Source organism: Vombatus ursinus, unplaced genomic scaffold (genome assembly GCF_900497805.2).
Source record: "Vombatus ursinus unplaced genomic scaffold, bare-nosed wombat genome assembly UNPS02014814.1, whole genome shotgun sequence".
Lineage (NCBI taxonomy): Eukaryota > Metazoa > Chordata > Mammalia > Diprotodontia > Vombatidae > Vombatus > Vombatus ursinus.
This window is the reverse complement of record NW_020954592.1, coordinates 5,175,200-5,195,513: the sequence shown is the minus strand read 5'-3', so window position 1 is coordinate 5,195,513 and position 20,314 is coordinate 5,175,200. Positions and strand designations below refer to the sequence as shown.

At 35.3% G+C, this 20,314-nt stretch overlaps 1 protein-coding gene across 3 annotated transcripts in view; it reads left to right on the top strand.

The window, feature by feature from the left end:
• ARHGAP6 (Rho GTPase activating protein 6) overlaps positions 1-20,314 on the top strand; it is a 640,842-nt gene that overhangs the window by 494,573 nt on the left and 125,955 nt on the right. The window contains exon 1 of one of the 3 annotated variants that reach the window (XM_027835419.1): positions 13,174-13,467. The exons of the other annotated variants lie outside the window; for them this stretch is intronic. The gene's annotated coding sequence lies outside the window, so the exon portion shown is untranslated. Of the gene's footprint in view, positions 1-13,173; positions 13,468-20,314 lie in introns of those variants that run through there. 3 annotated transcript variants of the gene reach the window in all.

The following is a 20,314-nucleotide window of genomic DNA, read 5'->3' as shown; positions in this document are numbered from 1 at the left end:
TCTGGAAAAGGCATTAATTTATTGCTTTGTGGGAAACTAATGCCATTAGGTTTTGCCTCCCCACCCTTTCCTAGTCACTCTCAAAGAGGAAAAAAAATCAGAAAATCTGAAAGTTCACAGACAGCCTGAGACTTGTGGAAAGTAAGACCTTGGCAGCAGTTTGCAAATTTCTTAGGAACATATTAAATACTCATGGGGAAAGCATTGCTAATATCCATTCCTTGCTGAACTGAAATGGGGTAGAGGAATATAAATGAAGCAAAATTAAAACCTGCGTGTCAAGACAGGTGACAGGTCCCCTTTTCAACCCTAAAATCCTATGATTCTATCTGCCCTACCAGCCTTCTCTTTCCCACAGCTGGGAGGAGTAGTGTAGTATTCCACAGAGCCAGAAAGGAAAGGCTATCAACATTTTTAGTTCATACTTACTATCTTCTGACAGTGTTAATTCTTGCACTATGAAATCATTATCAGCAAATTAAGTTTTGTGGTCCTCTTTTTTCCTCACCTTAAGAATAATCAGAGGCCATGTTGGGTCGTGGATTGAGATCTGAATTGGGAGTCAGGAAGACCTGGGTTCAAGTTTTGCCACTGATACATGCACTGTGGCTCTGTGAGCCAAGGGAAGTAAGTGGTTCTCTAAGAATATAAGTTACAGAGCAGGTATAGATCTGCATTAGGTAGAGAGAGTTTCCTAACTGGGAGTTTTCTGTAGCAACAAAATCATAGATCCATTCCAAAAAGAATAATAAAAACAACAAAATAATAATACTCAAACAAATAATCATTTGTTCACAACTATGTATATGTCCTTCACCAGTTGCTGAAGAAAAACAATTACCTAGTGATCCTGGTGATCCTGGGTTAATCAATCCTTGGATAATAGTCAACCAATAAAGAAGCATTTATTAAGCACCTATTATATACCAAACACTGAGCACTGGGAATAAAAAAAAATCTCTCCTCTCAAGGAGTTTATGATCTAAGGAAGATAATATGCAAACTACATACAAACAAGATATGTGTAGCATAAATTGAAAATGGTCCACAAAAGTAAGACTGTACCATTAAGGAGGATAGGGAAAGGCTTCTTGCATATACACAATCCATCACCAGAACCGTGGTTGAAGTCTTGCCAGCTGTATAGAACCTGCTACAGCTTTGGGTCCCCAGTATTTCTTATAAAACCCAAGGTCACTGACTGACCTTCACGCCAAGATTTCAGGGCATAAAACAATACATAGCTACCTATCCTTAGGTATAAAATGACATTCTATAAATGAATAATGTAAATATTAAGGTGGGTTAGAGTAGAGGGTTAGCTTTAAAATTCTCCTAGTAAGTATAATATATGCTTACATGTAATATATACTTATATATTAATTATACTTATATGGTCTAATTTTAATAACACCTATAAGGAACAATAAGCACAGTCTTGAAAATTCTTGGTGAATGGTGCTTTTGGTGATACCTGATTTCATCAATATATGTAGAACCACAATAGATGCAGATTATGGTAATTTAATGCATGAATAAACCAATAGAAATGGTCTAATCATTAAGTGGAAAGGGTATTTTGATAATGAAATAAATCTGGGCCTTAAAAATTGATTATGCAAGAAAATCAGCAAGTGATAACTACTTTAATCTATCACAGACCTATATGATGTTTATTGTAGAGTGAAATGGGCACTACATTTTGTATCGAGACCCAGGTTCTATCACTTAGCTGTAGGAACTTAGGCATTTGTAATAGGCTCTCTGATCCTTAATTTCATTATCTGCAAAATGAGGATAATAATACTATATGCACTATTAGATTTTTGGGAAGCTCTATTAAGATGAAGTACTTTACTACATAAATATCAGCCATTATTATTCAATCATATTGTAAATATTTTCCTTTGCATTAAAGGGTTCTATGCTATTCTACTGCCTAAGTGAGGCAGACTATACTAGTGTTCCAAAAAGATGTTCACCATTCAACTTGCCATGTCTGTGGTTCCTGGAGGAAGCAAACAAGCATTTTGTAAGTACCTGCTCTGAGCCAGGCATTGTGCCAAGTGCTTTACAAATATTATCTTATGTGATCCTCACAATAACTCAGAGAGGTTGATGCTATTATCAACCCCATTTTACAGTTAGGGAAACTGAGGCAGATAGTGGTTAAGTGACTTCCCCAGGATCTAGTATCAGAGCTCACATTAGAATTGAGATCTTCCTGATTCCAGGATGTCTTTTTTCTCCTCTGCCCTCACCCTATTTTTAAAATAATAAGAGACAGGGGTTGAATTTTTTATGACTAAACAATTTTTGGGGGGAGTGATTAATTCTTATTTATAGTACTTCTACTATAGCTTATAGTAGCAATTCTCAAAAGGCAAATTTCAAGTCAAGAATTTTGCTTCCTTTCTTTGGTGTCAAAAATCATATGACTGGAATTCTGATGAGTTCTAATAGTTTGTAGATATGTTATACAATGTATTCCTGAGGGAGACTGTACACTTGACTAGCTTTCAAGTGTATTCTGGGCTTACAGACTTTTTAGAGCTACAAGGAACATTGGAGATTACATACTCTAATCTCTCATTTTATAGATGAAGAAATCAAGCTCCAAAGAAGTTATATGTCAGTTAGTAATAAATTTACTTTTATTTTTTGTTATTTTTTTTCTTTAGATCACCTAAATTTTCTAATATATCCCTCAACCTCCCATCCCCATAAAAATGCTTTTTTCACAAAGAATAAAAAAAGAAAATGATACCTAAAAAGTAACAGACATATCAAATGAGTACCACATTATATGCAATACCTGCAAAGAAAGGAAGAAAGTTTGATGAGTAATACATTTTAATGACCCTAGAGTAGCTTGTTGTTTAGAACCAAACAGAAAAAAACTCTATTTAAATTTAAAGTATTGTGGTGAGCACACCACAATATGGCAATTTTTCTTGTGTCTTTGAGAAGTCATTATTTCTAGTAGGTAAGAATCTTGTTCTCCTCCTTTTCTATTTCCAGCAAGTGTCTCATGTCAGATGTGGTAAATCACATAATTGATTTTCATTTCTTTTCTGAAAAGTTTCTATAATAAAAGTATTAAAAGAATAAAAGTAAACAAGATTTGGAGAGGTCTAAGATCCTCCAATGTACATATATGCTGTAATTTGAGTTTAGTAAGAACACAAGAGTTGACAGATTGATGGAACCTTCTAACAAAAACTGATTGGAATAGCTAGATTGAGGGAAGTTAAGAGTTTGTTAATGGCCATTTTAATTATGCTATAGTTGATCTGCTTTGCAATTTGTTTCCAAATGTTTTCTTTTCATTGGCTTCGAATGAGTACATAGGTGGTACCAGATCTACGTAAACTGAGAAACAAAAGAATGACTTATTGATTTTCTAAATTACTAACATAATTTCATTTCATCATTCAATACAATCAGATCAATTCAATTCAGTAAACACTTGTGTATTTCCTGTATTGTGCCATAAACAATATGGGGTACAGGGTGATACAAAGACAAAAATGAAAACAATCTCTGACTTCAATGGTTTTTGTTCTGCCTGGGGAATGCAACAAGTAACTAGGTAAAGAAATAATAAATTATTTGGGGGCACAGAGGGGAAGGGGAGAGAGAATGAGGGGAGAACTAACAACTTTGCTGTGCCCAGAAAAAAGCTGAGTTGTTTACATGTTGTTTTCAATTTTTTTATTTATTTTAGTCATTCTTTTCTTTTTAAATTTTGAGTTCCATGTTCTTTCCCTTCCTCCATCCCACCACTGGCCACTGAGAAAGTGAACAATATGTCAATTATACGTGTGAAATCACACAAAACCTATTTGCATATTAACCATATTGCAAAAAGATAAGAACAAAGTGAGAAAATTATACTTCGTTTTGCACCTACAGTTCATTAGTTCTTGCTCTGGAGATGGATAGCATTTTTTGATCATGAGTCCTTTAGAATTGTCTTGGAACATTGTATTGATCAGATTAGCCAAGTCCAATGATTTCCTTGTTCTCCTCATTTTACTTTACATCAATTCAGATAGGTCTTACCATTTTTTCTTCCTGAAACCACCCCCCTCATCATTTTTTATAGCACAATAGTACTCCATCAAAATCATATGCCACATGTTCAGCCATTCCACATTTAATAAACATCCCGCCAATTTCCAGTTCTTTGCCACCACAAAAAGAGGTGCTATAAATATTTTCATAGATATAGATCCTTTTCTATTTTCCTTTGTTCTCTTTGGAGTATAGATCTAATAGGGATATTATTGGATCAAAGAATATGCACAATTTGATAGCCCTTGGGTATAGTTCCGGATTGTTCTCCACAGTGATTGAACCAGTTCACCAACCCACTGACAATTCATTAATTTTTATTAATTATTTTTTTCCCTTGGAAAGGAAAGGAAATTAATTCCTTTTTTCTCTCATCTCTTCCAATATTTATCATTTCTGATAGGTGTGAGGTGGTACCTCAAAGATATTTTAATTTGCCTTTCTGCACTCAATAGTGATTTAGAGCATTTTTTCTATGACTATGGATAGTTCTTGTTTCTTCTTCTGAAGATTGCCTATTCATATCCTTTAGCCATTTATCAACTGGAGAATGGCTCTTATTTTTATAATTTTGACTTAGTTCCCTATCTATTTGAGAAATGAGGCCTTTATCAGAGAAACTTGCTGTAAAATTTTTGATATTACTTCATTGTCCTTGGTACCTTTGAGCAAAATAAAGTTTCCCTGGTTATCTCTTTTAATTAGGTCTAATTATGCTTTTGCTTTGTCTGAGATCATGATTGCTATGCCTGCCTTTTTTACTTAAGCTGAAGCATAATAGATTCTACTCCAGCCTTTTATTTTAACTGTGTGTGTTTCAAATGTGAATTCTTGTATACAACATCTTGGATTCTGGTTTCTAATCCATTCTGCTATCTGCTTCCATTTTATGGGTTAGTTCTGCCCATTCACATTCACAGTTATGATTATTGTGCATTTCCCTCCATCCTATTTGCTTCTGTCTGTTTCGCTTCTGACTACTGCCTCCCTTAATCGGTTCTTTTTGCAATTTCACAGATACAAACACAGACAGATACACACACACATCTCTTGTGCCTTTTCTCTCCTATTTTCCTATTGGGTAAGATAGAGTTCTATACCCAACTGAGTGTGTGTGTGTGTGTGTGTGTGTGTGTGTGTGTGTATTCTTTCCTTTTTGAACCAATTCTGATGAGAATGAGACTCAAGCATTGCCTGGACCCTATATGCACTTCTCTTTTGAGACAATTTTTCCCATTCTACCTCTCCCTTCCCCCTTCTCCCAAAGCATCCTCCTTTCTTACACCTACTTTTTTTTTAGATCATCCCAACAGAACCCATGCCTTCTGTCCATGTAGACTACTTCTAACTGCCCTAATAATGACAAAGTCCTTAAGAGTTAAATGTGTCATCTTCCCATATGGGAATGTAAACACTGTAACTTTATGGAGTCCCTTATGTTACCTTTTCATGTTTACCTTCTTATGCTTCTCTTGAATCTTTAGTTTGAATGTCAGATTTTCTACTAAAGTCTGGTGTCTTCATCAGTAATGCTTGGAAGTTCTCTATTTCATTAGATTTGAGGCATTATTTTAAAGTTGTTTGGAGAGAAATGTTGGGAGAGTTCAGCTGGGTCCAGACCTGTACTCTGCCATCTTGGCTCTACTTACATGTTAAAATAAATTTGACAGTGTCTCATTTCTCAACTGAGAGCTTCTCCCCACACTATGCCTGTGGCACAAGAGAAGAAATGTCAAGTGGCAAAGAAGACAAAGACACAGTGGAATGTAGGGGCTGTGAATAGTGGTGATGCTGATATCAATGTGCCACGCAGGACAAGTTGGCCCACAACCTCAGCCATGTGGAACCATCTTCTAAATATCATCTCAGCCCAATTAATCTTGTTTCTGAAGTTGTTTTCATATAGGTGACCAAAAGTGGCTTGGTTTTTCCCCCTCAAACTTCCTTAAAAGCTCTGGTCAATTGCCTCCTCCTACATGGTGCCTCCCCTGACTTCCCTAGTTACTAATATTCCCTGCCCCACATGAATTTATATACCCATGCACACATAGATATACACAGAGAGAAAGAGAGAGAGAGAGAGACAGAGAGACAGACAGAGATATATGCTTATATGTATTTATCTTGTTTTTCTCAGTAGAATGTAAGCATCTTGAAGGCAGGACCTGTTTCATTTTTTTCCCTTTATATCACCATCCCCTGACACATAGCAGTCCCTAAATAAATGCTGGTTGATTCATTGATAAGATTTCCCATTTTTGAAACATAAGCTGCTTTACTATAATGCTATATATGCTTTGGGGCAATATGAAAAAGAAATGAAATACTATATAAATTTTAACTATGTTTTCTAGCAACTGAAACTTTCTCTTCCTTTTTTTGAGGGGGAGGGCAGCAGGGTAGATCATGTCTTCCCTGCACTAATAAAGCATATGTCCACAGGACCTTAAATGGTGCCATTCACCTTGTAGAGGCTACCAAATGTGGGTCAGGGGAAAAATCTGGAAGGTATTCATTTTTATATAATTGAGTACATAAAAATGAAGCAATGGGTTAGGGGAAAGAACTAGACTTAGAGTTAGGAGATAGGTTTTAAGGCCATCTCTGCCACTAACTAACAGTACACAAGTTTTTCAACCTCCCCTGATTTTATTTTTATTGGTAAAATGAAGAGGCTATATTACATCAGGAATTCTCAGAACTTTTTTTTTTTTTTGTCAGTCCCCTTTGGCAGTCTGGTGCAACTTTCTAATCCCTTCTCAGAAAATGCATAAAATAAAATGCGTAGAATTACGAAGTAAAACAAAAGTCAGTGAAAAAAAGATGTAATTTTTCCCAAGTTCAGAGACTTTCTGAAATTTATCTACAGACCCCTTGGGGGTTCATGGACCCCAGGTCAAGAACCCCTGGCCTAGAGAAAATCTAAGGTCCCTTCTAGGTCTAACTGTCAGTGATCTAATATATTTTCCTGTTGACCAAATTAAATTTCCAGCAGATTATATTTCCTTGGATGTCCCGTAGGCATCTCAAAATCAACATATCTAAAACAGAACTCGTGTTTGTCCCTAAACTCACCCCTCCTCCTAACTTCCCTATTTCTGTGCAAGGCACTGCTATCTTTTCATTTGCACAAGTTTACAAGCCCAGAATCACTCTTAACCCTTTACTCTCCTTCACATCCACTCCTATTGACAATAATTGCCTACTAATGTTACAGAAGTCTTTCTTCAACATCTTTCTACTCACACATGCCCCACTTTAGTTCAGACTCCCATAACTTCTCCCCTGGACTATTGCACTAGCCTCTGAATTGATTACCAGTTCAGCTTCCAACAGGAAGCTATATGGTGTAGTGGGTAGAGTGCTGGACTTGGATTCAGGAAAACCTGAGTTCAAAACCAGCCTGAGACACTTACTAGCTGTGTGACCCTGGGCAAGTCACTTAATCTCTGTCTTCCTCAGTTTTCTTTTCTACAAAATGAGGATAATAACAGACCCTTCCTCCCAGGGTTGTTGTGAGGATCAAACAAAATAATATTTGTAAAGTTCTTTGTAATCCTTAAAGCATTATATAAATGCTAGCTATTATCATTTTTATTTTGTTGTTCAGTCATTTCAGTTATGTACAACTCTTTGTGTCCCCTTGGCATTTTCTTGGTAAATATAACTGGAGTGGTTTGCCATTTTTTTCTCCAGGTTACTTTACAGTTGAGGAAACAGGCAAACAGGGTTAAGTGACTTGCCCAGGGTCACAGCTAGTAAGTGTCTGAGATCAGATTTGAACTCAGGTTTACCTGACTTTAGGTCCAGATTTCTATCCATTGAGCCACCTACCTGCCTCCTTGACACATACTAGGCATACTTAATAAATCCTTGTTTATTGACTGACATTCCAAATAGAGAGATTCTTAAATGTGGGTAGAGACTTTTGAGTATATAACTTCACTGAGAAAGAAATACTGTTCAAAGTGTTAAAAGATAAATTAATGATTAAAAAAACAAAAAGAAAATTGCTAAAATAGGATAGAGTACGAAAAAGATAGTAATTTCTTATGCTTCTGTCAATTCTAACTTGCAATTGTCTTTGTTGTCCAGTAGTTTTTAATATTGAGTTTTTCTTCTATGTAAATAAGATATCCATCTAACCTCAGGGCTTGGTTTATTCCCTGCTGAATAGTAACTATTTGATTTTGGAGTTCATTCTCCAGTCTCTGGTAATACTGTTTAGGCATATCAGAATCTTTTAGATATTTTTCTCCTGTGGTTGGCTTTACTGAACTGTTTCTACCAATACATTAATAAATGGTGAAAACACTTAAAGAGGTTTATCTGATGTCTCAACCACTGTACCACATTGTGCTTTTACATAGGATACACACACATATATAATATTAATATATATGTCCATATTTTATATACCTTTATCATTGACTTTAAGGCTTATAGAAATATGTAAATAATATTAATTTGCCTCATTAATCAGAAAAGTATAATAGCTAGCATTTATATAGTGCTTTAAGATTTGCAAAGAGCCATGTAAATATTATCTCATTTCATCTTCACAACAACCTTGGGAGGTAGGTGCTATTATTTTACTCATTTTACAGAAGAGGAAACTAAGGCAGATAGAGGTTAAATGGTTTGCCCAGAGTTACACAGCTATTAAGTGGTCTGAGGCTGGATCTGAACTCAGGCATTGACTCTAGATACCCAACTCTCTCTATCCACTGGCCCAGTTAGCTACTTATGCCTCTTAGTTGAGAGTCAGCTGAAGATATACTATACTTTTACAGACCTACAGTCTATACAGTTTAATTTAGTGCAATAGTTCTCAGTCTTTTCCACCAGTGGTCCACCCCTTCTGTTTAAACAAAAAATTGGCAGAACTCTTGCAGTAAAATACGCTAAAATTATTATTTAAATACCATAAGCAATGTAAGTTTCATCTTAAAAAAAAAAAAACATTTCAGAGCAGCTAGGTGGTGCAGTAGATAGAACACAGGCCCTGGAGTCAGGAGGACCTGAATTCAAATCCAGCCACAGACACTTGACACTTAATAGCTGTGTGACCCTAGGAAAGTCACTTAACCCTGATTACCTTGAAAAAAAAACTTGGGGTGTTTCAGTGTTTCTTGCAGCACAGTTTGAGAAAGAAGGATTTAATGCAATATTCTCAAACCACAATCTTCAGAGCTCTGGTGTTTGGTCCTAACAAAATGGGAATTCTGTGAAAAAAAAAAATTTAAGCTAGAAATAATTTCCCCACTAAATTATTAAATGTAAAATGTCTTTTTGTTGTTGTTGTTGTTGTTGAGTCGTTTCAGTCATGTCTAACTCTTCAGAACCCCATTTGGGGTTTTCTTGGCAAAGATACTGGATTGGTTTGCCATTTCCTTCTCCAGCTCATTTCACAGACGAGAAAACAGGCAAACAGGGGTAAGTGACTTGCCCAGGGTCACACACAGCTATTAAGTGTTTGAGACCAGATTTCTATCCACTGCACCATGTAGCTGCCACATGGAAAATTTTACATGCATCAAAAATATTTAGGTTCATAGAATTTAGAAGAAGGAGAAGGACTTTAGAAGATATGTAGTGTACACCCCTTAGAAAGTATATAGTTCATTTTGTAAATGAAGAAATCAATCCTCAGAGAAGTGAAATGAATTGTGTAAGGTCTTATAGGTAATCAAATCAGAGCTTCAATTCAAACTCAGATATTTTGACTCCAATCCAGAGTTCTTTCTACCGCAACTTTGTTGGTACAAGATATTTCCTGAAACAAATTAGGTTTAATTTTTTTAAATTTAAGTTTGCAAAATAATATTGACATTCCAAATCTATATAGATCAAAGATATCTTTATCTTTCAGAAGCTGCGAAGTTTTTTTTGGCTTTTAGTTTTTTTGTTTTTTTATTTTTTTTATTTTGTTTTGTTTTGTTTTGTTTTGCCATGGCTGTTTGATTCAATTAAAATTAGTTTAAAATGATCATGTAATGTTCTGCCTGAGCTCACTCACCCAGATTAACATCGGCAACCAAAAATGTATAGACTGAAATGCTTCATCGCGTGGGATATTGAAGGTGGAACCAAGGTGAAGACTCAGATTTTGGCAAGAGGTTAGAGATTCTCAGACTATAAAAGGCTAGGGTAGTGGCATTGATAAATGAGGAATTGGGGGATAAGAAGGCTGTCTGCTTCTCTTCCCTCCCCTTCCACCTCCCCTACAGGGTTCTATTGAGCAAAGTTGTTTCCTACTGTAATCTAATTAAAATATATGTGTGTGTGTTATATGTAGATATACATATATAATGCAGTGTGTGTGTGCATAATTTTTTCAAGGTTGTTTGGGTGACTTTCTTGGCCTATTATTTGGCAAAACTCACATAGTTGATATTTAAGTCATAGAAGAAAACATTTGAGGGAATTCCTTATCTCCACTTTTTGTTTATCTAGCTAAGACCCATCTGTTCAAAACATCCAGAAAACTCCCAGGAGACACTTCTTTTCCATTTTTGCATACTCTCTATGGACCTGACTTGGCAACATTCTTAAAAGAGAGAAAGGGTTTCACAAGACTTGGTGAGGATATACTCTCCCTCAACTATTAATTTGAAGAAATTGTCCTATTTATGAGAAATGTTACTTGACACTGCAGTATATTTTTAGGTCAGATGCCTCAAAACTAATATTCATGGTTGTTGTATTGTTATTTATAATATTGTTATATATTAATTCATAATTTTGTTATTGTCATAATACTGTTGCTTATAATATTATTATATATTGTGTCCTACTCCTTTGCAAGTTTCTTGAGGTCAGTCACTGTTTTATTTATCTTTTTCCTTTTGAAAATGATCAGATATTGCCTTCCTCAAACTTGTCAGCCATCAGGATTTTTTCCCTCCTCAAAGTTTTAATACCATTTTTGTCTGTAACACTCATTTGTTTTACATTCAGTGTTTTATTGCCTTGAGTTAATAGTCTTATTTATCTGGCTAGATAGATAAATAGTTCTTGGTCCTCCAACTAGATTGCAAGCTCAGTGAGGACATTAATTTTTGTCTTAATTAATTGACCCCTATGTTTCCAAGAGCACCAAATGTAGTACCTTACACAGAATAGAAATATAGTAAATTATTGTTAATTGATTCATATTGGAACAAGAAGGTAAAGGGATTTCATTCCTTGACCATTTGTGTTCATGAAGTGAAAATCAGCCTACCTTGTGAAAGGATTTGTTTTTTCCTCATGTATATCTTAGTGTAAGAGGAATAATCACATGTTGTCAGTATAGTGTAGTAGAAAAAAAAACACTAGACATAATAAGGCGATGGGTTCAAATCATTGTTCTCACGCATCCCCAATGGGACCAGCTGTAAATCTCTGAACTGCCTTATGCTTTATTTTCCTCATCTGCAAAATGTGAGCAATATACTTGTATTGTCTACCTCAGAGAATTGTTATGAGGCCAAAGAAATGTTCATTGTTATGACTGGGGACTTGGAAAATATCGTTCATTATTTTTATACCATCATCAATGGAGATGAGAAGTCCCTCCAACTTAATCAATTGTCTTTGAAGATGTCTGTGACTAAAACATTCACCTACCTTCAACCAACCTGGTGATGATGAATCTTCCAAACTTAGCCAGGCTGTCTGTCCTCAGACAACAGACACATATAGTCTAATATGAGTCTTCAATGTACTGTAAACCCTCAAAGTCGGGCTCTAACCATGAAATATGTTAGCTCTAACATAAACTTAGACTTCAGTTTCAGGGGTGAGTCCAGATCAAGAAAAAGCTCTTAGCTGAGAAGAAGGTTGGGGGCCAGATTGGGGGAAGGGGGAGGGAGAGGGGAGAAAAGACAGAGAAGTTATGTAATCACAGGTCAAATACTATCATAAAGAACTTCAAGGGACTGTTCAGTTCTTTTAGTGTACTAGAACTTTGTGTATCCAATATTATTTGAAGTAAGTGCTGTGGTTGGGAAGTGAGTTCATAATAAAGAGGATATTTTTTTTTGTTGTAATGGTATTTGTTGTAACAGGATTTGACCTGTACTATTCTTTTGAACAAAATTGATTATATTCTTAGACTCATTAATGTTTAACTGGGTTTACTGTGGCAACGCTATCTGATATCATTTGTTGTTTTTTATTCTTTCGTCATGTGAAACAAATGCAAAAGGCTACAGCTGGAGAGTGTGGCTTATATCAAGTAACTGTTAACCTCAATTTTATTTTTAAAAGTAATATTAGCTTCTTCGATGTCATATCAGCAGACTTTTGCTAAAGCATTTTCTGTTTGTTTTATGAACTGTAATCACAATGAGTCTTTTGTTAGGAGAGTTAGTTTAGGAAATGGAGAGAAAACTGTAAGTTCATATCAACTAGGAAACAAAGATGTCATTTAGAGTTATTATTTGATAAGGTGCCATGTGGAGGGCAACTGTGATCAACATAATTGGTTTTTCAGAGTTTGTAATCTCACTTCTTGTCCTCTTGACCAGACATCCCCACTCCCCTTTAAACACAGCCATGTCATTATATTCACTCTGACCATGATAAACTCTGTTTAGGAAATGAACTCTTTTTCAAGCACTATTGTTGCATGAGGAACATGCAATTCATCCCATGTGTTTGTGATTCAATATAAAGGAAGGAAAATGTTGTTATTGTTTATGTTTGGAATTATGTTAGAGGAAAAAATGAAGGAGGGGATAACTTTCAAATACAGCTTGAAAACTGAGTAAATATATTAAGACAGAAGAAATATCAAATGTTCTTTACCATGCTCTAAGGGATTTTACCAGAGGCTTCCAGCATTCTTTGACTGATTCCTAATATGGAAAGTCTGCACGGTTACAGGATAGGTACTGTTGGTAGATCCATGTGGAAGAGAGATTTGTCTTCATATGGGAGACAAGCCCTTCTGAGTTGCCCTTGTATTCCTGCAAAAACATCTCGTTGAAATGAAGAGAGAGTCTAGTTTCAATTTCTCTGCATCCTTTCTCCCCCCTTCTACTCCCTCCCTACGCCTCCCCTTCTCTGACAAACACACACACACACACACACACTCCCTCACTCAGTGACACAGCTTGCCATCTTTCTGAAGTGACAAGAGCTTCTCGATGGTCAAGTGAAACGATTCTACCTTTTTTCCCCATTCTAGTCCCAAGATTTGTGGTAGTGGAAGTCTCTGGCAGCAGAAGGTATTCTGGAAGCCATAGGAGCTCCAGCTGGGCTTTTTCTCAGCACTTGATAAGCAGTTTCAGGACAACTTCATTTTTCACAAAAAATATTAAAATCAGACTTAAGTTTCTACTTCAAGAATAATGGGATCCAATTAGAAAGGACAGCAGAGGCGCAGCTGAATTTAGTTCATGGGTAAGCAGCATATGTGCATGTGTATCACCTTTGCTTTTGTAATAGATTCTTAGGAGCGTGCCTGGGATGGACAGGTAACTCTTCTGGCATTGGTTAAACTCTTTGAGATGAAGAGTTAGGGGGGAAAAAAGAAATGTTTGCCACTGCGATTGCTTAATTATCATGTGTGCCCTGGTCAGGTCAGGATATCTAACCAGCTTTTATTTTTAGATTGTTTTTAAGGCAGTGTGGTAGCAGGCTGGAAATGAGCAGACTGTAACATATGAAGCAGGGGTGTGTATAATTGGCTTGATTGTTGCTAAAAGATTTTGAATAAATGTTATTTTCCAGTCCAGGATATGAGCATGTTTATTTTACTTAACTTCATGGACACTGTGAATTGTCATAGCTCCAAGTCAAAGAGTAATAATTAGGACTGTTGGAAAATAAATCAGGTATTTAAAATGACGAGGTACACATGCTCTCTTTTATAAAAGAGTCAAACTTTAAGTTTCTGAATTGTTTAACATCAGATGAACTGTGTTTACTTCTTTATTGATTGGTAATATGAATGTTAAGGAGGTTCTAGCCTGTTCTCTGCTTTAAACTACCTATGAGTCCTTGTGTCTCAGTTTCCCCATTTGCAAAATGAAGGGCCTAGACTAGATGATTTCCAAGGCTATGAAAAAATCTTACCTTCTATGATTTTAATTTAACAGAAATCACTTGTAACAGAGAAGGCAAAATCATCAGCTGTTAGTCTCTGTCACTGAGAAGCATGTAATGCTAGCAAATGTTTCTATTTTCTACAACACCATGGATTTTATGGACTATTTTTCCCTTCTGCCCATCTTTTTAAAAAAAATGTGCAGTTTAAGATGTAGATTTGATTTGGGGGCCAGCTAGAGAATCTCCATTTAATCTTGTGGAACTCAAAAACAAGATACTCATTTTCTTTGAGATTTCTCTCTGAAGGCTTCTTAATGTGCACTTTTTATTCTTTTGCTATGTACCTCATTTGAAAGCTTACTTTCTAAAAAGGAAGAATGGATATTAAATACATTTTTAATAGTTTAAAATCAGTTTATTTGAACTCTTAATGTAGTTCAGCATTGAGTTTGGTAGTAGCTTTGTTGATTTTCTGTGGCCACGTCTTGGAAGAAAAACCATTACCATTTGCTAATAGCTGATAATTAGATGTGCAGTAGTTTTTTACATGTGTGCCATTGTCTCTAGTACTTGCTTTTCTCTCTAATCTCCTAATGCTTTACTAAATCACTTATTTTCTCTGCTTTTGATGGCAATTTTGCCCATATGGAAAAGGGAAAGGATGCACACAGCTCTGCCTTTCTCCTAGTCAGGCTATGCTAATAGGGTTGGAAGTTTAAATTGTGCCATGGTGCTGAGTTCTTCATGGGACTCCAAGTGGCACACTAAAAATTCTTTTGAGAGAGAATTGATGATGGACCAAAATAAAGGAAATAGCCCACCCTGCTCTGTGATTGCCCAGAATTATTCAAGAACTTTGCCTACAAAAAAGATTTTTAAAAAATCGGTGCATGAAAGGCTTTATCATTCAATGACTATGAACCTATGACTTTAAGCTGTGGGTAGATTGAATCATCTATTAAATGGAAACTACTATTGTTTTGCAAATATAAAAAAATCAATAATGGACTGCGTTGTATTTCCCTCTGTAAGACTTTCATTTGTTATCTCATTTGAATCAAGAAGAAAATAGTCAACAGAACTTGTGTTACTTAGTTTATTAATGTATAACACATTGAGATCTGTAATTTCATTATTGTAAATAATGGTTTTCCAGAATTGCTATAATAACAACATCAAAAAAAAAAAAAAACCTGAACCCAACCTAGAGATGAACCTCTTCAAACAGGCTAATATTCTTTTGTCTCTGCTTTAAAAAAATCCTGAGTTACCTTTAAGATTTAGCTAAAATATTACCTTATACATTAAGAAATTTCTGGTCTCCTTAGCTGTTAGTGCCTCAAAAAAATTTATGTCATATCTCTTTTATGACTAGTTTGTACATGCCTATATATGTGCCCCCTCTACAAAGCACATAAGCTCTTTAAAAGCAAGGATTCCTTGACTTTTGTCTTTGTACCCCCAATCTCTAGCACAGTTCCCAGCAAAGTAGGTACTTTATAAACAAATGTTGATTAATTGAATGATATATAAATAACAGATGTAGAGTCTATCACTATGCCTGTATTTCTAGCCTGTTAGAATCTTCCACAACTTATTTTCAAAATAATAATAGCATACATTTATAGAGTAAGGGCAGCTAGGTGGCTCAATGAATAGAGCACTTTTAGCCATAGAGATCTCAATAACAGTCCTTAGTGTTTTTGAATAGCTCGATTTGTTAAGAAGCTCTTCCTTAGAATGAGAAGGAATCTTCCTCCCTGTAATTTCCACCTATTGGTCTTAATTCTGCCCTCTGGAGTCATACAGAATAAATAATTCGTGTTTCACATGAAAGTATTTCACACACTTGAGGACAGCTACCATTTGCTCCCTATATTTTTTCTGCTTCAGACAAAACATCACCCGTACTTTCCACTACTCCTTATAGTTTCCAGTCCTTCTTTGGTTCTACCATTCATTAATGATATCCCTCTTAAAATGTGGCAGTGAAACTAGAACATAGTCCTTCAGTTGTGATAACTATATTTTTCACAGAAACATATCAGGCTCAAATTTTTATTGTATTTTTGATAAAATTAGTACAGAGAGCAAAGTAACAGTGAGGTTCAGTAGGGGCACAACTAAAAGTATAAAGTATTTGCAATCCGTTTAAATATAAAAAGTTATAGAAGTAGTGTAAGGGAAATACTCTACAAAATATTCATTTGTTAGGCAGTTAGGTGATACAGAGGATATAATGTTTATTTTGTGATTAGGAAGACTGGGGTTCAAATCCTATCTCAGACACTTACTAGCTGTATGACACTGAAAGTCACAACATCTCAGCCTTAGTTTCCCCATTTATGAAGTAGAGATAATATTAGTGACTACCTCAAGAGGTTTTTGTGAGGATAAGATATTTGTAAAGCTTTATACAAACCTTAAAGCACTATATAAATGCTAACTAATATTATTATCATGTTTTCCCTGATTACTTTGTATTATAAAGGCAACTCATATTTATGTATATTTATCAATCAATTAATAAATAAATATTTATTAAGTGTCTACTATGAACCAGGCACTGTATTAAGTTATAAGGATATAAAAATAGGCAAAAGTCTGTCCGGGCCCTCAAGGAGCTTACAATCTAATGAGGTGAGAAAACATGCAAACTAATGTAGGCAAAACAAGATATTTACTGGATAAATTGGGCATAATTAAAAGAGGGCAATGTGGTTGTATAGTTAGAATGCAAGTAACCTCTCTGAAGTTCAATTTCTTCTCTAGCTTCCTTGACTTCCTTCATGTCTTGGCTAAAATCTCACCTTTTACTGAAAACTTTTTCCAGTTTCCCCTGAATGCTAATACTTTCCCTTTGTTGATCATCTCCAATTTATCATGCATATAGTGTTTGTACATAGCTGTGTGCTGCCTCCCTCATTAGATCATGAGCTCCATGTGAACAGAGATTATCTTTGTATGCCCAATATTTAGCCCAATGCCTGTTAATGTAGTAGATACTTAATAAGTATTTTATTGATTATTGTAGCAGAAATGTCTGTCTCATAGTGTTGTTATGAGGCTCAAATGAGTTAATGTACATAAAGGGCTTTAGAAACTTTGAAATGTTATATCAATATCAGTTATTATCATTATTATTATCTTTCTAGGCTCTTCTAAGATTTATTGACTTTTTGTGTAGATTATTAGTTGAAGAAATAGCATGTCCATATGTATATATGCTTCTTAGTCTCTAAAGATCATCAATTTGTTCTTGCATCTTTTTAGTAAACCTACTAATTTAGGCTCCTTTAGTTTGGATTCAGAAAAAAAATTGAGATGTGTAATGGGGTCAAATGCAAAGAGAAAGGAGCCATATGTTTAAAAATATATTTATTACAGTATTTTTATTGCAGTAAAGAACTTTGAAAAAGTGTTGTCCATTAGTTGGGAAATAGCTGAACAAATTATGGATATAAATGTAATGGAATACCATTTTGCTAAGGAAAATGATGAGAGGAATGGATTCAGATAAACCTGCAAAAATTAGCATGAACATATGCAAAAGAAAATGAGCAGAAGGAGAACAATTCATATAAAGATGGAAAACCAATTTGAAAAACTTAAGAATGCAAATCAGTGCAATGCCTAATCACAGCTCCATGAGACTGATGATGAAGCATGCTTTGTCTGTACTTTTTGGCACACATTTTCAGTTACGGATAATGTATCAATCTTTTTCACCTAATTATGTTTGTTATAGGGGAAGGCTTATTTGGGGAGTAGGGGGAAGGGCTGTGAAAGGGTAGTAATAATTATTTGTTTTAAATAGAAGAAAAAGGGAAGAGTCAACAAAAAAATTTTAATAAAGAAAAGAGAGCAGATGGACCATTGCAAAGGGAACAAAAATAAGAGCAGTGTTGGTACTATCAAGTTAAATTATATGTGTCTGTGTGTATGCGTGTGTGTGTGTGTATATATATACATATACACACACACACACATATATACATACATCTATACTCCCACTTTTTAAAACAAACTCTGCATAACAGAGCTTCAAAGGTTCATTTATGATCCTTTTTTTTTCTGTTTAACAGTGGTGGGGCAGGATAATGATCAGGGATGTTCATTCACCCATTCCTATTTGCCCTTCTACATACATCCTATGTTTAAAACACGAAAAGTAAACAGATTTTTCCTGTACCTAGAGGAAATTTTTTCGTGTTTCTATGAAGAATGCCAAGGAGGAAAAGAGATACAAAATTACTTCCTTTGGGTTTATACTTGGGGTGTACTTGGGGTAAGGCAGGTTTTAGCAACACACATAAAAATAATACTTGCTCTCAAGGAGTTTATATTCTATTGGTCAAAGGTAAACATTACAAACAATTTGTTTTTTCTCCCCCTTTTCTTTTTATTATGAACTTAACAAACATTGATAAACATCTGTTCTTTGTATATAGGAAATGTTCCCCAGAGCCTGACAGAGTGCATATCACTTAATAAATGTTTGCTGAATTAAATCGAATAGATTTGACTAGATCACTAATTCCTTTCCCCATAATCCTGCAGGATTTAATTTTAAATATGCTTGATTTCATCTTAGCATTCACTTTCAAAATTCCTTGAGTGCTTACCTCATTGACATAGCAGACCAGTCTTTGTGAGTACACTGTAGGTAAAAAAGGTCCCCAACCTGATGACCATTTTCCTTGTCGTGAGCCTCTCTGAGTCTAGATAGGTTGATCCCCAGACAACAAGCACATAATCTGTCACTAGCCTCTTGTTCTTAACCAGTTCTAGTTTGATGGGACCTTCCAGGGGTCAAATTCTGTAGGGATAATCCTTGAAATTCCGTCATCACCCCACACCGGAATGACCCTTGCTTTCAGGTCTCTTGCTATGATGTTGAAAGTTGAAGACGCCTAATGGCTGAATATGCTAACTGAGGCAGTTAATACTCTTTCTCTAACTATTGCCATCATGTCCAACTTGTTTTCCCTACCTTCAGAGTCTTCTCCTCTGCAGGCCATTCTTTTTAACCTCTGCCAGAGTCATGTTAGCCATGGCTTTCGTAGTTTTGTTTCTCTACTCAAAAACTGTCAGTGTCTCCTCATTGTCTACATAATAAAGTTCAAATTCAATATTCTGCCATTTCATTCTTTTGGATTCAGATCTAGTCAAATGACTGGACCCAAAAACTAGTCACTTACCATTCAGTGCCAACTTGGAAAGATTTGGCCTAGTGCTAAATTACTTGAAAATATAAATATTTTTATAAATTATTTGAATAAGGGAAAAGATGGCATGATAATCAGACTTTCAGATGATTAAAACCTAAGAGGGATACTTAACAGGTTTGCTGACAAAATTAGGATCCCCCAAAGCTCTTGAAAAACTAGAATGTTGGGCCAAATCTAATGAAATGAATTTCATTAGTTTAGATTTGGTCTTACTCCTGGGTTCAAAAACATCTACTGCACAATTATAAGATTCAATTAAACAATTGTAAGATAAAATATGTAATATTGTAAGATCTTACATACAAATTGTTAACTAAATTACAAATTGTAAGATAAACAATATGTAAGATAAAGAAGGCATGACTAGAATAGTTTTTGCCTGAAGAAGATAGGGGGTTTTAGTAAATTGTTAATGTTTGTCCTTCATTCTCTAATGACTCCATGACTTCTGAAGATGATACCATGACTTGCAAATGAATTGGATTTAAGTGAGGCAGGGCTATGTATGATCACCAGCCTCACTTTCTTCTCTGGAGCTATCAGGGTTCAATTTTAAGATATAGATCAAGATAACTAGAGATGGCCCTCTAGTGAATGAATTACAAGCTCAATATGAGTGTGATTTTGCAGCAAAACAAACACATTTTCCTTTGGCTGCTTCAGAGGCATAGTGTCTGGATTAAGGAGGTAATAGATCTGGTGCACTCTCACTTGTTTCAACCATAATGGAATATTGTGCTCAATTCTGGGAACCAAATTTTAGAAAGGCCATTAATAAATTGGACAGTGTCCAGGGGAGAACATCTTAAATAGTGAAGGGCCTTGAGAATTTGTCAAATAAGTTTCAATTAAAAGAACTGGGAAAGGTAGCCAGAAAAAATGAAAACATAATGAGGAAAGAACAGCTGTCTCCAAGTATTCGAACGGCTGTTGTGTTGTTAGAAGTAGTCCTGTTGCTGGCACTCTGT